Source organism: Myotis myotis, unplaced genomic scaffold, assembly GCF_014108235.1.
Source record: "Myotis myotis isolate mMyoMyo1 unplaced genomic scaffold, mMyoMyo1.p scaffold_m19_p_1, whole genome shotgun sequence".
Taxonomy (NCBI): Eukaryota; Metazoa; Chordata; class Mammalia; order Chiroptera; family Vespertilionidae; genus Myotis; species Myotis myotis.
Window position 1 is genome coordinate 67,388,188 of NW_023416313.1, and position 21,010 is coordinate 67,409,197.

Sequence of the window (21,010 nt, forward strand, 5' to 3'; positions counted from 1 at the left end):
TCTGAAGTAGCAAATTCATTTTCTTGTCTTCCTATTTTATGAATTATTCAACGATCTCACTTTTTTAAGGTTTGTATTACTATCACTTTTCTAGATTTACCTGGTCATTGGAGTGAGAACTTTAATTGAAATATCAATGTATGATTTTTAAGGACCAAAGGGAAAGAAAGCAGAATGACTTTTTTCTGAAATATAAAATAGAAAGTTAAATAGCTATTTGGGGGTTTAAGCAGTCTTTATATTTTAACACTGATGATTACACTTAAAACCATAATGATGATTGTTCCTTCAGACTTTCTCATTTTATTCTTTCCCACTCCACAGCTTTACTAAGGTGTAATTGAAAAATAAAGTTTGTACATATGTAAGGTGTATAATGTGATGATTTAATAAACATTTTCATTATGAAATGATTGCAACAATGTGTTAATCCATCATCTCACATTTCAAATTAGTGTGTGTGTATGTTTGTGTGTATTACATTTTTTTAGCCATTTCTTCATTGACAGATATTTAAGTTATTTTGTTGCCATATCTTAAATGATGTAAATGATAGTGTAATAAACATAGGTGTGCAGATATCTTTTCAAGATCCTAATTTCATTTCCTTTGGATAAACTCCCAGAAGTGGGATTGCTGGATCAAATGGTAAGTTTATCTTATATAATAAAAGCCTAATATGCTAAGTGTCTGATCATCTGATTGGCCATTCAACCAATCAAAGCATAATATGCTCACGATATGCCAAGGCTGCTCAACCACTCGCTATGACGTGCACTGACCACCAGGGGGCAGACACTCTGACCAGTAGGTTAGCTTGCTGCTGGAGTCCAGCTGGTCAGGACTGAGCGAGGCAGGCTGGACACTCCCTAGAGCCCTCCCGTGGTCCCTCCCTGGCTGGCCAATGTCCCATATCCCTCCCTGGCCCCGATCATGCACCGGTGGGGTCCCTTGGTCTGGCCTGCACCCTCTCACAATCTGGGACCCCTTGGGGGATGTCAGAGAGCCAGTTTCAGCCCCACAACAGAGCAACTGGTCGCTATGATGCACACTGACCACCAGGGGGCAAACGCTCTACTCAGAAGCTGCCCCCTGGTGGTCAGTGCACTTCCACAGGGGAACGCTGCTCAGCCAGAAGCCAGGCTCAAAGCTGGCAAGCGCAGAGGTGGTGGCTGGAACCTCTCCTGCCTCCACAAGAGTCGGATATCCCCTGAGGGCTCCTGTACTGTGAGAGGACGCAGGCCAGGTTGAGGGACTGCCCCCCCCCACCAAGTGCACAAATTTTGTGTACTGGGCCTCTAGTTATTGCATATGGCTATATCATTTTACATCCCACCAAGAGTGTACAAGCGACCCATTTTCTCCACACCCTTGCCAGCACTAGTTATCTTGCCTTTTAATAAAAGTCATTCTAAATGTATCAGATGATATCTTATTATATATTTTTATATATCTGTTTGCCATTTGTAATGTTTTCTTTGGAAAAAATGTCTAATCAGTTATTTTGCCCATTTTTAAATTAGGTTTGGTTTTTGCTGTTGAATTGGAGCAGTTTCTTATATATTTTGGTTATAACCCTTTATCAGATATATGACTTATAAATATCTCTTTCCTTCTATAGGTTGCCTTTTCTTTTTATTGATTGCTTCCTTTGTTGTGTAGAAGCTTTTTAGCTTGATGATAAAATTTCATTGCCTCTTTCTTAATGAAACTCTTTTAGTTGACTTCTATCAGCATCCATATCTACCTGTGATTTAAGTTGTAACAGATTAATGTGTCTTTTCCAAACGGGACTTTGTTTCAAGAGTGTCTGATATTGTAAGAGAATCTGAGATGATTCCCTTTATTTCAAAGAAAATTTTGGTAAAATTCACCTTATTTTCAGTTGTATTTACTTTTCTAACAATATTTGTAGGCTGAACACTGGGCCACAGAAATTGGGAATCACTATAAAATGAGAGAGATTGAATTTACCTCAAACACTGTGGAGGACTATCCTTAAAAAGTCTTTTCCAATTTTTCCAATGTCAAGGCTTTTAAAATCTGAAAATCTCAGCTTGAACTGATATACCAAAGTTCACATCTTGGCCCCCTACAATTTTAGAGAATGAAATTCAAGAGGCTGTGATTTTTATTTGATGTGACCTTTGAGCTTTGGATTTTCAAAAGTCTTTGAAATAAAAACATAAGTTTAGTAAATCTTTCATTTTAATATGGCATCTATATCCATTATTTAAGAATAGTACTGGATTCACATATTTCCTTTTAAAGCATCTAGAACACATAAGGTATCAGGATACATTAGTTCCTTTCCTTTCTAAAAAAATAAAACACAAATCGTCACAAGAACTCAGGAAGAAAACAATAAGCATTCTCTGTGCCTTCATCGCTGCAATATATATATATATTACTGATTTCAGAGAGTAAGGGAGAAAGAAAGATAGACACATCAATGATGAGAGACCATCATTGATCAGCTGCCTCCTGCATGCTACAACCCAGGCATATGCCTTGACTGGGAATAGAGCTGTGACCTTCTGGTTCATAGTTCAATGCTCGACCACTAAGTCATACCAGCTGGTCCTTGCATCACTGCTTTTGATAAAAGAATGACCTTACATTAGTCCCCAGCCAAGCAAATAAGCACCTTAAAATGAACAAATAAACATTCTATAAATGAATTATTACCTCTGACAAACTGTTGGGAAATTGTGCCTGAGAAATGTGTATTATCTGATCCCAACTTGTTGATAAGTCCCTACCTTTTAATTCCAAATTGAAAGAATCAGAAAGAAAGCAAATATTACATGGCTCTCTAACCACTTGTGAAACCTTCTGGACTGAATGTGACAGGAGGTTGGAAACCCTGAACATAATATGATTTATTTTTCACTTAAGCAGATCTCACTTGGAAGGAGTGCAATGATGTTCAATACACCCTCAGTCTCTCAGAGGGATTTACCAGATCATAATTAACAGATCGGTAATATGTTTTTTCAGTATTCTAGTTCTCTGAAGTCTCTTTATTTTGAACCTTTGGTCAAGATATGTCAGTGGACTTTGCTTTTCTCCTCTCAGGCACTGTTTTAGACACGTTTTAGCTTTTTGTCAGTAACAGCATTAGATTTTGGATGAACCGCTGTCATCTTTTGTTCCTCGCAATGTCATGGTCAAAATTGGATAAAGTGTATGAGCAAAACGCATGCCTCAGCAGGGTCGGGAAAATTGCGGGAAACTGCATTGTGGTTTTTCTCATGTCCTAATGGTAGAATTATGTGATTTCTCTGAAAATCTTAAAAATTAGCCTTCATTAAATGGTATTGAGCGCATAATGGGAATTATAAATAAACAGTCATGTCTTTAAGCAATCTAAAGGGATAGAAAAGACAGATGAAGAGCTAACTGTGGCCTACTGTTTCATGTATCCATGGTTCAAAGAAAGAGCCGCTGCTACTTGGCAGCTGTTGACTAGAGTGAGCTGAAACCATCCTGCCCGAAAAACAAAGAAACCAGCAGCACAACAATGTGAGTCAGCGCTACAGTCTTCTCCACAGAAAGGGCTTGAAACTTGGATTTTAAAGATAGAATTCATAAAATATTTTTAAAAAGCCTTTTTATTCTGCTCCTGATTCCCAACTATCCAAGTGCCAAATACTCCAGCATTCTTCAACTTCACGAGTTGCACTTTAACCTTGGCTGTGTAGCATGTGAATGTGGCTAGTTTAGTATTATGACATAATTAATGGGTATTGTCAGAGACTCTCATTTCTGATCGAGGGGGGTTGGCAACCTTTAGTGGCTTCCATTCCAGGCTTTGAGAAATAGGCCAGATGGTATGTCCTACCCACACACTCTAACATGGAAGCCATCCTTTTTTAGGACACTTTCAAAGCCTTTTTGGCCAACCTCATGACTCCTGCAGAAGTTCAATTAGTTACAGTTTTAGTTAATTTGCTATAGGTACACAGATTGTTTCTGGACCCCTCTAAAATGTCATTGCGGTCAAAATGATTACTATAAATAGTTGAATTTTTTTCCCTCATAGTGAGACTTAGTGAGGAGGCAGCCCAAGATACTGGAAAACAGTGTTGTCACTAAACATAAATTCCATCCCAGCCCTGCCACAAACAGGCTCTGGAGCCCAGGGATGTAGGGTTCAGTGGCTGCATCTTTGTAATGAGGCATTGGGCTGAATGACCGGATCCTGTCTCACTGGAAAAGTCCATGTTTCTGTGGGGCTTTCTGTATGTCATCAATCACAAACTTTATGCTACTTCAAATAGACCCCTGCTTGGCTTCCTCAAATTAAAATGTGTGGTTTTGAAGATTTGTGAGAGTCCTTGAATTTCTATGACAAGAAGCAATTTTAATTTTGCTGAGGAACAAATTTTATTTGCACACACTGCAAGGCTATATGTAGGAAGGAGTGAGATTTATTATAACAAAATCTAGCCCTCCACCTATCATTTGTATCTCAATGAAGTCTCATGTTATCTTCTTGTTATCATTCTCAATAAGAATCTAAAGGGATAATTTAATTGTTTTTTTTAGTATACCTTGTTTCATTTTATGAAGAAAAATTATAATGATATATGTTATTAATTTGAAAAACTAATCTTTTTTATAAAACTTGAGTTATACATCAAAATAACTAAGCATAGCTCTATAATGAAAACTAGAAGCAGGAGAACTTATGACAAAGTCCCATATGCCTTTATACTTTCAATTCAAATACCATTTCCTAACTTATCTATCTAAAGTACCACAGATTCCCAAAGCTTTGATGGTTTAAGTAATTCAATAAATTTATATGTCATCTAAAATTTATTCATGTTTATTCTCTAAGTTAATAAAATTATGTATTATAAAACTGCTTAATAAGTAACAAATCATAGTGCAAATTATTCTAATAATTTCAAAATCATTTATTGATTTTTGGAAATGCTTGATATAATATCTTATTGAGAAGACTATCACTAAGTAATGCCTCTGCCTACTCCATGATTTGACATAGAGAACTGCATCCAACTTTTAAACAATTTCTCCCATTTAATTGATAGTCATGAGGTGTAATAATAAGTAAAAGATTTCTCATCATATCAACACTGTTCATGGTGCTGATTCCTACCTCAACTTCCATTAAATTAATAGCAAATCCATTTAAATATTCTCTAGCCCATTTCTAAGATCCTTGTAGATTAAATTTTCTATTATCAATTGAAACATGACAACAATGAATCTGAATATCATCTTAATAGGATTAAACTAATCCTTCAGGTCAGGTGAGAAGTGGCATAAAGTGGTGATGGAACATGAGCCTATTGCCAGGCTACCCTAGTTAATATCCTGGCTCTGCCTGCCATTTAAGTTTTAAATTGCTTTCAATGCCTCGGTTTCCTTGCCGATTGAATGAGGAACACCCAAGTGTGCTGGAATTGTGTCCGGCCCTTGATTTATTGTTATGATTGATGCTATTAACACCTATGACTAGCTGTCATGCAATGACCTAGAGGTAATGTTTACCTGAGAAGATTGAAAACAAGGATTTGCACTCCTGGCATCTCCAGCCCCGTATTACTCCACAGGCCTCTTTCATCGTCTGCTTCTGCTTCCTTTGCAAAAATCCCCACTCTGCCAGAAGAGTCAGCAGTCTTTGCCTGAGGCTGTCCACACTACCCACTATCTATCAGCTCTTTCATGTCTGTCTGCTTTCTCAGAGTCCTAGTGAGGCCAGAGTCTACCTAAGCAATATCTGATGATGACTGAGACAGAAACAGTGGTATGTGGCTACAACCTCATGGGGGCATATGGGCACTTTTCCTCCACAAAGTTGCCACCCTTTTCTTCTGGTATTTTGGACCTGCTCTGGATAGAGGGAAATAGGAGTAAATGGGCCAGTTCAAGAGCTGCAATCAATTCAGAGAGTCATCTGGAGGTCCAGAAGATTGTCTGGGGCCAGTATGGCTCTCGTATCTACTATGAGGTCCCTGTAACATGGGACATAGGATGGATTCAATAGATATTTACTAAAGAAGGGACTGGATGGGAAAAGGGAGACCCCTTGGGCAATATTAGGTAGGGAGCCCATTTTGTTGCCAAAAGGCTGATGTGATAGTGATGGCACTAACCAATCCTAACAGCTGCCCACCTTAGAGGAAAAGCAGAATCTTGAAGGCCCTCATTAGACACTGACCCTTTAGTCACTGGGAAGGTCTGCAGTGGTCCCAGAAAAGGGCTGGGCATTTGAAAGGCCCTGGGTTGGGGAGGAGTTTGAAACAAAGGCTATTTGTCAACAGATACAAACATATTTTGACAACAGGTAAAGCCATCCCAATGTGAGTTGGCTAAATATTATTTCTATCTAAACTAACAATGGAATTGCCACTATTCTCCCATCCCTCAGGCATGGATAGGATGTGCAATATGGGAATCTCAAATAATCCTTATGCTTATATCTCTCTGTCCTTAAGTATAGCTTGGCACATAGAACGTACTCGATAGATATTTACTGAATGAGTGACAGGATGAATGAATGTGCCTATAGAAAGACATAGTGTCTTATTTTACCTGCCTGAAAAGTTTGATCACAATACTTGAATAGACCTTATGCTTGAGGTGTGTTGAACACGCACTTACCAACAGTGAAATAGAGGACTCATGAAATGATCATAGGCTTTGAAGTTAAATACATTATAATTCAAATCCCAGTTTTGTCCCTACCATCTTTAGTGATCATAGACAAATCATTTCTGCTCTACAATACAATAATTTTAACATTACTAAAGATAATGTCTACTTTATAAGCCTGTTAGGACATTAAGGGAATGTATATAAAGTATATATATCTAGTACCTAGAAAAAATAAATAAGTAATACCCATTGTTATTGTTGTATATGGTGTGGTTATGAACATACTGTATGCATTAGACCAGTGGTTCTCAACCTTCCTAATGCCGCGACCCTTTAGAACAGTTCCTCATGTTGTGGTGACCCCAATTTCATTGTTACCAATTGAACATAATTAAAGCATAGTGATTAATCACAAAAACTATATGTAATTATATATGTGTTTTCCAATGGTCTTAGGCGACCCCTGTGAAAGGGTCGTTTGATCCCTAAAGGGGTCGCGACCCACAGGTTGAGAACCACTGCATTAGACTGTCGGCTTTCCCTAGTCTAGGAAGGGATTTCATATTATTCAGGTCAACCTCCCATGACTTCAATTAGCTATATTATGGTTTCTTTTCCATCCTACACATGCAAATATAGATTTGCTGCATACTTAGAAACCAAATCTGTTTATGTAATAATTCAGAACACATAACATGACTTCTTTTTCATTAAAATCTAGATATAATAAAATAATTCTCCATTAATTGTCATAAAATGCTTTGAACCCAGTAAAAAATATGTTTTCTGAAGTATACCCTGCTTATCTGCCAAGCATCCATGATCATTCTTATCACTACAGAGTATTAACACTTATTATCTTAATTGTGTATAGCACTTCTCTAGAAATGAAATAATAATTTCTATGGACCTGTGAACCAAGAGTCAAAGTCAAAGCTCAGGTAAAGGTTATTTTGTTTCTATAATCATATAAATGCACTTATTTAAAAAAAAAAACACAGGTATTCTAACATTCTTCTTTGTAAAGCATTTCTCTATTTCTAGATATTGATTTGGCTTTCATTTCAAATAGTCCTATCATGCTATTTTCAGGAATAAATAATAGTTTAAAAGATTTTTGATTTTTGATTTGATTTAATTTGACTGAGGGCACTGGTGGTATGTATAAGAGACATGTTATCAAAGTTGAAAGATTATTTCATATCCAGTAGGAGCTGGAAGTAGCAGAAGTCATGGCACTTTATCTGCAGATGGATGGGCGACCAATGAGAGTGAAGAAGCTTAATGCAGATGTTTCAATACATAGTTTGGCATGTTTTGAGATAGTAACTTAACCAAGATAACCATTTGAAATTAAAAATAGTTTGAACAGTCTAGTTCAGTTGTATCTCAGTGTCATTTGCTCCTTCTAGAGAACCAAGGAGAGAACAACATGCATGGTATGTATATGTAAAAGACTGTGAGAAAAGCACAAGATACTTCCATCACTTTGCCTTAAGAATGAAAGTAAAGCCCTAACTGGTTTGGCTCAGTGGATAGAGCGTTGGCCTGCGGACTGAAAGGTCCCAGGCTCGGTTCCAGTCAGGGGCATGTGCCTTGGTTGTGAGCACATCTCCAGTAGGAGGTGTGCAGGAGGCAGCTGGTCGATGTTTCTCTCTCATTGATGTTTCTAACTCTCTATCCCTCTCCCTTCCTCTCTGTAAAAAATCAATTAAATATATTTTTTAAAAAAAAAAGAATGAAAGTAAAGTTACTGAGCACTTAAAACGATTCAATTTTTTTTATTCAAATCAGAGAGGAAGGGAGATGGAGAGAGAGAGAGAGAAACATCAATTATGAGAGCAAATCATTGATCAACTGTTTCCTGCACACCCCCTACTAGGGATTAAGCCCATAACCTGGGCATGTGCCCTTGCTGGAATGGAACCCGGGACCCTTCAGTCCGTAGGCCAACACTCTATCCACTGAGCCAAACCAGCTAGGGCAAAACCATTCAATTTTTAAATCTTGCATATTTAAATAACTTTCTTATATAGTTATAATTCCTCTTAGACAACACAATTTCCCAATAAAAAGCAGAAATTATTGTTTATATCTCCCTATTTATAAAACAAACTATTTCTAAATCTAAAAATATGAAGAAAATTCATCAATGAAAGGGAACGCATTAATATAAATGCTCAGTCTTAGAGAACACTGTTATTAAGATCAATCTAGACTAGAGTATAAAATAGCTTCAAACTTAATATCATGAAGAACATTTTTAAAAATTATGTTGCTATATCTTTATATATTTGTATTTGTCATTAGGCTACCTGGGACATTTTAAATTAAAATCAAGGTAGAAGTTGAATTAAATATAAAATCCTAAATGATGTAGACAAATATTTGAAAACAAAAAATTAAAAATCAGAATGATAATATACTTTGGTCAGATAAACTTATATTTTAGACTTTGTTGTAAGTTCTTCATTTTTTAACTAGCAAAAAATTAAGAAACCAAATCCTCTCTTTTATTATTTTATAGGTAATGCTTGAAAGCAAAGAAGATGGGTAATAGATGAGATATAATTAGAGGAAAATTGATGGTGGCTGCATGAACTAAGAAAGAGTAAGCTGAATTTGAAAAGTAAATAAAGAAGAAAAGAAAAACAGGTTCGCATTATTTAAAATAATTTTCACATTTTTAAAAAATATTGGCCATTTGTAATGTGAAATATATTTGAAGTTTCTTCACTGACACTTAATAAATTCTTGGGAAACTACTTTAGCCATATGAAAGGACTCATATTTTATGAATACAGTTATGCTAAAAATACCATGAGTGAAAAATTTGATGATTATTAATATGAAATATATTGCCTAACATAATAAAACACAAATAATCTTGAGTAGATAAATGGATACTCTGGTAGTAATATTACTAGCACAGGTTTGCACAAGCTCAAATGAGTATCTAAAGGCTTTGAGATGTTCTTTGTGATAAAAGTTTTATGGGATTTATGACAAATATTTTAATTTACATACAGTGATAAACAAACCCCACCCATGGCACTAACTCTTGGGTCCAAGCCCCTCTCCAGGGACTGGACCTTCTTGGACATCAGGTCATAGACAGAGAAGCCATGAGAAGTTGTAGGTGTATAAGAATTAGTTTTTATTGTGGAAGCCAGTGGCCATATAGCCATTAAACAAAACAGTCCTTCACAGCCAAGTCCTATACAGGTGGCTGCACACCAGCTGATAAACCAAATATCTTTCCCATCAAGCAGTATCAGTCTCTATACCCACAGTTATTATCTGAGCAGCCGCACGCTGCCCCGGGACTCACCGCCTCACCTAATAGCAGCACCTGAGTGCTTGCCCCAGCAGCTTCTCCAACCTCTCCAGCCTTTCCTGCACACATAAGAGCTACATCCTCTGAGCCTGCCTCAGCTTCTCCAGCATACTCTAGCTCAGCGGTTCTCAACCTGTGGGTCGCGACCCCTTTGGGGGTCAAACGACCCTTTCACAGGGATCGCCTAAGACCATCGGAAAACACATATATAATTACATATTGTTTTTGTGATTAATCACTATGCCTTAATTATGTTCAATTTGTAACGATGAAATTGGGGGTCACCACAACATGAGGAACTGTTTTAAAGGGTCGCGGCATTAGGAAGGTTGAGAACCACTGCCTAGCTAGTCATACCATGTATTATACCACTTAGATATGCACACATAAGAGCTACATCCTCTGAGCCTGCCTCAGCTTCTCCAGTATACTCTAGCTAGTCAGTACCATGTATTATATCACTTAGACAAAATAGGCCTCTAGCCAACAATGACTTCAATCATTTGGGTTACAGAAGGGCACGCGTGCGCAGTATACCGTGAGATTGCTGTGACCTTGCACCTGCTTATGGTATCTTAGCTCTGAACATTCTGATTAGAATTTTCATGTTCAGAGTGGCCTTGGCCATTCTGGCATACTGACCATAGGGCCTTGACTATCCGGGCTCTCTGGCATGGTTCCACAAATATCCTCTACCATGTCCTACAAATGTATTGATTTATCAGTCTTTTTCTGATAGAATTATAATATTTTTTAAAAATAAAGAGTTTTCTTACCATTCTATTTCATAACTATTCTTTAATTTGTGAGAAAAAATAAAATATGATGAAACTATAAACAAAAATCAAACATGTCTTTTTCTGTATAGAGTACATCTTTGGCGTCAACCTTCTTTGTTTCTGATCACTGAATGATCTACTCAAGATTTTAAGAGGATAAATACAGGAAGTTGATAGTATATATTCCTAAATAAGAAAAGGCTAGTTTCACACTTACTCATAAGCTATTTATATTGGAATAAAACATATGCTTTTAAATCTTTTAAATTTACATTTTTTATCCAACATGTATAGAATAATTTCCCTACCTCATTTGCAGCTCTGTACATTGGGGAGGTAATTATAAATAAAATTAAATCTATGCCTTAAAGAGTAGTAGAAGACCTATGGATAGATAATGAATACATTTGTAAAATAATAAAATATAACAGTAGAAATTATTATATCATTAAAACTAAATGAATGATATAGACAAGAAATGAAGTTTCATAAGAGCATGAGCACGTTAAAAGCCAAGAAAATAATCAAGGATGAGGTCAGCCATACTAAGTAGATTATTCAACAACTCATCTTACTAATATTACTAAGGTTATCCTAAATCAAAACTCAAGATTGACTAAGTGATCAGCACTTTCTATGATTGGTGCTAAGAGAGGACTTTTTGTCTAAATTTAATACAATGCCTTATACACATTTAGTAGAAGACCAAATTTTTTTACACTAAGAGTTAAATTTAAATATGTAAACTGGTGGCCTTATTAATATGGTAACTTAAATTCACAATGTGATATCCTATATAATAAAAGGCTAATATGCAAATTGACCAAATGGCAGAACCACCAGGCGCTATGATGCACACTGACCACCAGGGGGCAGACGCTCAACACAGGAGCTGCCCCCTGGTGGTCAGTGTGCCAGAAGCCGGGCTCACGGCTGGCGAGCACAGTGACAGTGGCAGGACCCTCTCCCGCTTTCCTACCTCCACAGCAGCACTAAGGATGTCGACTGCTGGCTTAAGCCCACACCCTGTGGGGAGTGGGCCTATGCCATCAGTCAGACGTCCCCAAGGGCTCTCAGACTGCGAGAGAGCAGAGGCCAGGCTGAGGGACTTCCCCCACCCATTGCACAAGTTTCATGCACTGGGCCTCTAATAAATATATATATTACCAGATTCACTCCTAAATGCAGGTTTTGAGTCAGGGGACCACACAGAAGCACAGAATGGAAAAGAAAGAAAAGTTTATTTGAAGAAAAAATGTTACTTAACATAGCCAAATGCAAGTTTTGATTTCAAGCAATATAATATCTGAATAGCATTGGGGAAAAAGAGCTACTGACATAAAAAAAAAAAACTTTTAATCTACACCTTTCTCATCTGCTATCAAAAGTGAAAAGAAAAAACAGTAAGAGGTTTTTTTAGTTTTTGTCTTTTGTATTTTGTGGGGTTTTTTACGTTTTAGAGTGAGGTTAGAAAAAAATAATGTGGCTCTAAAGCCAGAAATGATAAAGAAAACAATTGGATACATTTTTATCTAATAAACATGGAAAATTTTTCTCTGAGAAAATTATAAAAACACACAAACTAAAAAACTATCCCTAAGCTATGTAACTGATAAATGCTTATGTTATTGATCATTTAAATCTTGCGGCAATTAAGGAGTAGAACAAGTCTTTTCTGAGAATGGTGTTCACTGTCCCCACGCTGATCTTAAGAAAAGAATTCACATGTGAATAATTTATGTGGAAGGTGCTGGAAGCAATGGCAGGAGAGGGGATGAGACAAGGAAGTGAAGAGGAGCATTATCATACTACCACTGTGGGTGACAATAGTTAATCCTACAGGAAACCCAGGGAAATGGCATATAACAATTCTCCAAGTTATAAACCCAAGGGTGAGGCAGGTGGGTTATTTACCACCAATTCCTGCCAGCCACTCATGCAAAGCTGTCCTGAGAGTGTAAACTCTAACACCTGCGGTCTGCTATGTTGAAGGTCAGCATGGCCTCTGTGGCTTTGGAGAACACTCTCAAAGAAACAGATGCAGAAGCTGGAAGATGGCTGGCACTCATTGGAATAGTCTCCAGAGAAATGGCAGAGTTTCTATAGCCTCTGCTACAAGGAAAAAAATAATAGGAATTCTAATGGTAAAATGAACTGGTAATTTACATTAAAAATACACGAATGTGTGGTAGTTATATTTTGGAAGAAATGTGGTCAAACAGGCTTCTTCTCCAGAGATGTGCAAAATGATGAAATTCTACACAAAGGACATATCATACATGATTCTTTCCTTCCCAAGATAGATAATTCCAAGATGCTAGATTGTTCTAATGTTCAGATTTTATCACATTTCATAGACATCTTTTTCAACAATTAGAATGCTGATATTTTGCAATGATGACCAACAGAAGATATTTACCATAACATGCTTTGATTGTTGTGTCAATACTAAATATGAAATATGCCTGCCATATTTAAATTTGGTATTTTGTTTTCAAGGAAAAACGTATAATAAATTTCACCCATTGTCTTCAAATATATGAATAATTAATAACGTTACAAAACTAGTGCCAGTAATTAGGTTGAACTCAAAACTACTGAGAAAAGCAGTATCAGACAGAATCATCCATGCTTGTGCCAGTATGCAGGAAATACTGTGTTATGTGTCTGTAAGAAACAGCATGGTCAGGTAAACTGAAGGGAAATAGAGCATAGGCGGAAAGGTAAGTCCCTGGAAAGAGACCCCGAACCACCGCTCATGGTGGGGTGAGCTGTAGGGTAACTGTACCAGCTGTTACCATGAAAGGAAGGCTAACCTTTTATGGACTATGAAATAGAAAAGGATAACTCAGGACCAGTTGTATTACCTGAAAAAAGAGAGATGTCAAAGAGGCTGGCTACCAAGTTTGACTAAGAATATGGGATATTTTGTATTGCAAGGAGCACTTGACCAGTAGACTGTGTAGAAAATTGCTTTTTCTAAGAAATTAAATTTTCTTTAAAAAATCACCAGGTCAGATATTATTGACTACACATAACTATGTATGAATATCTGTACTCGATTTAAACTCTAAAACAGCAGAGGCTATTGTCGCCACTGGGAGTACTAAGAAAATACATGTTGGGGCAAAAGTAGGTTTATACATGAGTGCATGAAACATAGTTTATTCTTGTATTATTCATTAATTATTGTATTATTTTCCATATGAACAACTGTAAACCTACTTTTGCCCCGCCCTGTATATACAAACATCCACAAATCCTATATAATAAAAGCCTAATATGCTAAGTGTCCAGTCAACCAATCGGCCATTCAACCAATCAAAGCATAATATGCTAATGATATGCTAAGGCTGCTCAACTGCTCGCTATGATGTGCACTGACCACCAGGGGGCAGACACTCCAACCAGTAGGTTAGCTTGCTGCTGGGATCTGGCTGATCAGGACTGAGTGAGACGGGCTGGACATGCCCTGAAGCCCTCCTGTGGTACCCCCCCAGCTGGCCAACCTCCTGCATCCCTCCCCAGCCCCGGGCCTGCACCGATTGGGTCCCTCAGCCTGGCCTGGGCCCTCTAGCAATCTGTGACCCCTCAGAGGATGTCAGAGAGCCAGTTTCGGCCTGATCCCACTGGCCAGGCCGAGGGACCCCACTGGTGCATGAATTTGTGCACCAGGCCTCTAGTAAACATATAATACTGCAAGAATAACACTTTAAAAACATAAACCCTAGAGTTTCTGTCCTGATTATCATCCTTGACCCATGTGCTCCTCCCCAACTCATTTGATTTGACATTCTGTGTTCCTTAAGGAATGAACCAGCAAAAAACAATGAATTAATAAATACTGAAAGAAATTATCTGTTTTTATTTCTGTAGTAAATATTGGAAGGTATAATTCACATAAAGAAAAGCTCTTTGAAGTCCTCAATGGATTTTAAGAGTGTAAAGTGGTTCTGTGATCAAAATATTTGAGACTCACAGCTAGGAACCAGGTTGTTTCCATCTCTCTACATAAGTGGAACTGAAGAAGGCCTGTTAGAGAACTCCCTTCAAAAACTTTAAATTTATTTACTATTTATATGTGTATAACAAACAACAAAATAATTTCAGCACACATGTGACATTTTCATTGATATTTGGATTGAACATATTCAGGCTCAGGACTAACTGCTGCAAATCATTTAAAGACAGGTTTACAGCTTAATTCTAGGGTCTATTACTTCATTTACAAAAGTAGACTGTTCAGAAAGAAAAGATCTCTACAGGAAGGGAGAGGGACCTACCACATAAAAGAAGGAAAGCTGTCTTTTATAGGATGATTATCCTATGGCAGCGATTCCTTACACCCTCTCAGGCTTTATGTCAGCTCATGAAACTTGCACGAAAGCATGGAGTGAATGACCTTTTTATTTTTGAAGCAGTTATTTCGGAGGAAGCTTTATCTGCACAATAAGGAGAGAAAAAAGTAAAGTTCTTCGCATTCTACAAATACCTGATGGGTTTTAATGCCAGTTTAGTGATATAATAATGACTATTTTTGGCTTCTGAACAGTATTTCTAGATTATTAGACATGACTCCCTTTTGTTACATAATAAATGGTAAGTAGGGGAGAGGGGGAGAGTTATGAAAGCTTAGCTGACCTAGTGAACACACATTTAAAAAACTTGGAAAAGTAAACTATTGCACATGAGGGCATGTTCTGTCAACTTGAGACAGAAACATCTATCATATCCCAACAATAATTCATCATAATTTGGTTCCTTTCAGCCTTTGACCAGTCATTTGGACACGATCCTCCGAAGGGAGCCAAACATTTGTAGATGAGGCTTCATATTGATGGATCTGTTAAATTAGGTTTTACCTTGTAGCTATTGAGCAATTGAGCTGCTGAGATTCCCCACCACATCCTAACAAGAGCTTTTGTGTGCTTCATCACATTACAACTGCCCAAATTAGAACACTCCAAGATCCTAACAGAATTAAAGAGGGATGTGACTCATGGGATTAGGGACCTTTTAAACTCCTCCCAGCATGGATGAAAAAGGGTGCCTTTTATTCATAATTCTTTTATGAAATACACCTACTCTATAGTGGCAACATTCCAGGATCTGGGGATATTTCTCTAACTGTTCAATCCTCAGACGGGACAAGTAAGATCTGATGAAAATATGTATTGAGCACGTACTCTTTTAGGCAGAGTGCCAAGTGTTTGACATGCATTTTTTTTGTGATCCCCAAAATGTCTTATAAGGGTTAACATCATCATCCCAGTATTATAGGGTTAGAAAACTGAGGTTCAAAAAGGTTAAATAATTTCCCTAAATCACAAAGTGAGTAAAGGATGAAGCTAGGTTGTTAAGATTTTCAGTTACAATTGAAGATGCCATGGCTTAGGCAATGTCTGTATTAATTCATTAACTGTATTTTGACTACTGAGATTTGTCTGGATTAGAGGTTCACATTCCTGGTAAGAACCATGAAGCAACTTAAAGTAAAACCATACACATTTGGATGAAAAGATTATTCTATGAAACTGATATTCACAAAATATTTCTATGAAGGTGAAAATGACTTAGATGACAAATTATTGTTAAAATGGTGAAAGAAGTCCTAGGTAAAATCTTATAGCTAGCACAAATACAGCAATAACCCCACGGTTAATACAGATTTATTCTTCATAGTTGAGGAAAACAATCCTATATAATAAAAGCCTAATATGCAAATCGTCTCTTCAGGTGGTCGTTCAACCGGGAATTTATTTTATATTTATTGACTTTTTTACAGAGAGGAAGGGAGAGGAACATCGATAGAGAGTTAGAAACATCGATGAGAGAGAAACATCGATCAGCTGCCTCCTGCACACCCCCTACCGGGGATGTTCCCACAACCAAGGTACATGCCCTTGACTGGAATCAAACCTGGGACCCTTCAGTTCACAGGCCGATGCTCTATCCACTGAACCAAACTGGTCAGGGCTGGACTGGGAATTTGACTGGGAGACTGAGTCTGACCACTCACTATGATGTGTGCTGACCACCAGGCGGCAGCGCAGAACATGGCAGGTGTCAGCGATGTGGCGCTGGCAGCAGGCGCTCAGGTGCCGAGCGCCCACAAGGAGCCTGCCCCACACCCACACGGGCTCTTCGGTGTGAGCTGGGCAGCAGCCACCGGCACCGCAGGGGCCGGTCAGGCATCCTGTGGGTTTGTGCAGGAGCTGGTCTGCAAGGCTGACTGGGAGAGACCGTGCTGCCTGCCCGGCTTCCGTGTGGCACTGCTGGGTGGCCCAGATGCCCACGCTGAGCCCAGGCCCGCAGCGTCTGCACTCAACGCACTCTGCGTGGGGTCTCAGGCGCCGGGACTCAGGCGGAGGGCGGCGCACAGGGGCCCGGGAGCCTAAGTGCTACCTAGGGCCCAGAGGTCATCTTGGACCTGCCCTTCCATGCCAAAGGCTCACACTTCCATCACTGGCCAGGCCTAGGGACCGTACTCACACATGAATTTCATGCACCGAGCTCTAGTTTACAATAATAGAGGGAATTTAGTGTGGTGAACGCACAACAAAACAAGTACAAACATACACTTTAGACTAGACACACCTGTCTTTACTGCTAATGAACTGTGTAAATCTGGGAAATTACTTAACCTCTCCTCTTTGAATCAGTGTCCTCATCAATAAAATGAGAATCTCTGGAACTGCATGGCATGGCGAGTGTTAGAATTAGTGGTTGTATACTAAGGCCATTGTGCCATAGTGGTTCTTCCACAATCCATATCCATCATATCATTCTCTAGAGTAAATTATATCAAATAATGTGTTTACTGTCTGGTGCTGAGAACATGCATGTAAGAGGGAAAAAAGCCAGGATTTTAATAGATTTTGGGAACACTGAATTAGAAGACAGTGGTATCTGCTATCAAATGTTCTTTAAAATGGAGATGAAAGGGCTGAAGTCCAAGTTTTTTTGTGCTTCTTAGAATACTAATAGCTAAAAGAAAAATGCTATCCACAATATGCACTTTTCATGAAAAGTTTTATTACTGGGAGGGAAAGACCATTTATAAGAAAGGAGAAAAAAGGAACTTTTCAATTCTAGGGTTACACTCTAGACTTTACTTTTTCCAACACTCTGATACTTTTTCTAGGCTTCACTGACCAAGAAGGACTTTTGGAAGTAGGGTCCCCGAGTAATGGACTAATAAATCTTGAATTCAAGGTTAGATAATGAGGTTCCAACCCTGTATAACTCTGCAATCCTAGATAAATGAATGGATTCTAAGATAATTCTTCTGTAAAATGAGTGCTTAGAGTATTTGCACTAATTTTCCAGTTTCTTCCAGCTATGAAACCCATTAATTACATACTGCTAATTTTAGTAACTGTCACCAAATAGATTTCAGTAGGAGATAAGTGAAAGATGGCTACTAAAGCGTTTGAAGGCTATTCCAAAATATACTGCATAAACTAGAGCATTATTTGGCATATAGAAATTACACCCAACTTTGTTCATAACAATCTTAGGTATTTTTAAAATGAAATAAAAAATAAAATAAACTATACCAGATTAAAAATAAAGCCCAGCCAGCTTGGCTCAGTGGTTGAGCTTCAACCTATGAACCAGGAGGTCAAGGTTCAATTCCTGGTCAAGGTACATACCCGGGTTGTAGCCTTAATCCCCATTGTGGGGTGTGCAGGAGGCAGCCTACCAATGATTCTCTCTCATCATTGATGTTTCTATCTCTCTTTCCCTTTCCCTCTTCTCTGAAATCAATAAAAATACTTTAAAAATAAATTTAAAAAACTAAAATATAAGACAAAATTACATATTTTAGACCACCTCTGCAAGTATAAAATATGTTAAACCACTGGAATTTAAACTTATATTATAGCTTATGTATGAGCTTTGTCAGTTTATTAATTACATAAACTATGATAAATACTGCAAAGAAAAAAAATAAGACTGCAATGTGAAAAATTAACAGATTGTGGATTTAAGAAGGCTTTTTGTTGAAAGGATTTTATATTTAGGTTGAGAACTGTGAATGAGACGTCACACGAAAAAGTAGAGGGGATATGAAAAGACTACATACACTGAATGATTCTAACTATTTGACATTCTGGAAAAATCAAAATTCTAGAGGCAGTAGAAAGATATGTTGTTGACAGGAGTTTGGAAGGAGGGTGGGATGGAGGGATAAACAAGGAAAGCACAGAGGATTTTAGGGCAGTGAAAATACTCTATATGGTACTACAATGGTGGGTATATGCAATTATAACTTTATCCAAACCCATAGAATGCACAACATTGAGAGTAAACCCTAATTTAAATTGTGACTCTGGATGATAACGATGTGTCAATGGAAGTTCATCATTTATAAAAATTTACCACTCTGGTGGGGATGCTGATAATAAGGAAGATTACGTATGTGTTGAGGCAAAAGATCTATGGAAAATACCTGAACTGTCTGAGCAATTTTGCTCTGAAACTAAAACTGCTCCAAAAAATAGTCTATTAAAAAGTAGAGAAAAGAAAATTCAATATGTGCAGGGATGGCCATAGTGTCACTTCTAACTCCCACTACACTCTCACCTAGGGAACTAGATTGATTACTTTGATCACTAGCCCATCATAATAACTACTTCTCTCCTCAGCATTCCATTAATACACAGTACTATAAATTTAAGTAATATTTTAGTTATAATCATTAAATTGTATTTGGCAAATACTATAATAATTTTATAAATTCCTAAATTTCCCCGGTGACCATAGTGCTTCTTCCTGTCCTTATTCTAGTGGACTTGATGAGACATGCATTCTAAGGCTGACCTTTCAGCTCTCTTTTTTTTCCTTCCTTCCTTCCTTCCTTCCTTCCTTCCTTCCTTCCTTCCTTCCTTCCTTTCTCCTTTTCTTTCTTCCTTTCTTTCTTTGTTTTTGTTGTTAACCCAGGGCCAGGGATCATGCCTGCAACTGAGGTACAGACCCTAGATTAAAACTGAACCCGGGAACCTTCAGTCTGCAGGCTGAGGCTCTATCCATTGAACTAAACCCACCAGGGCTCAGCTCTTCTTTCTTTCTCTTATGTTTTCATTGATTCTCAGAGCACCAACTACCACCTCTGTGTCACATCACACTTCTCTCTACCTCTCTGTAAAATGTTTTATACAGCAATGCTTATACATATATATATATATATATATATATATATATATATATATATATATATGCAAAAGGAGGTTTACAATTGTGGTTACATGAAACACATAGTTTATTATTTATTATTATTTATTATTATATTATTTTCCATATGAACCACTGTAAACCTATTTTTTGCCCCACTCTCTACATATAAAGGGTGTCCCAAAATTCACGCAAGAAGTAATTTTGATAGAAAACACAGGTTTATAATTAAAAACTGTAAATTTTTTATTGAATCATAAAGTATACAGTATAGGGTTATGTATGGAATAGCATATCAGGTAAATAGCCTCCACAGCTTTGCTGGCACATATGCACTCTTTTGTTGAAATTTTCCATGGCCGTTTTGCATAAATGTGGCTAAATTTTGTTGATACAGCGTTGATAAGAAAATATGTATATACTAGAGGCCCAGTGCACAAAAATTTGTGCACTCAGAGTGGTCCCTAGCCCAGCCTGTGCCCTCTTACAGTCTGGGACCCCTTGGGGTAATGTCCATCTGCTGGCTTAGGCCCACTCCCCGGGGGATTGGGCCTAAGCTGGCAGTCAGACATCCCTTTGGCAGCCCAGGAGCCCTAGGGGGATGTCCACTTGCCAGCGGGAGCAGGCCTAAGCTGCAGTCAGACATCCTTAGCGCTGCTGAGGAGGCAGGAGAGGCTCCCACCACCACTGCTGTACTGGCAGCCATCAGCCTGGCTGTGGCTGAGCAGAGCTCCCACTGCGGGAGCACACTGACCACCAGGGGGGAGCTCCTGCATTGAGCATCTGCCCCCTGGTGGTCAGTGTGTGTCATAGTGACCAGTCATTCCCAGTCGTTCTGCTGTTAGGGTCAATTTGCATATTACCCTTTTATTTTATAAGATAGAGGCCTGGTGCACAGGTGGGGGCTGGCTGGTTTGCCCTGAAGGGTGTCCCAGATCAGGGTGGGGGTCCTGCTTGGGTGTCTGGCCAGCCTGGGTGAGGGGCTGAGGGTCGTTTTCAGACTGACCACAGCCCCTTCAGTGTGGGGGTCCCCACTGGAGTGCCTGGCCAGCCTGGGTGAGGGACTGAGGGCTGTTTTCAGGCTGGC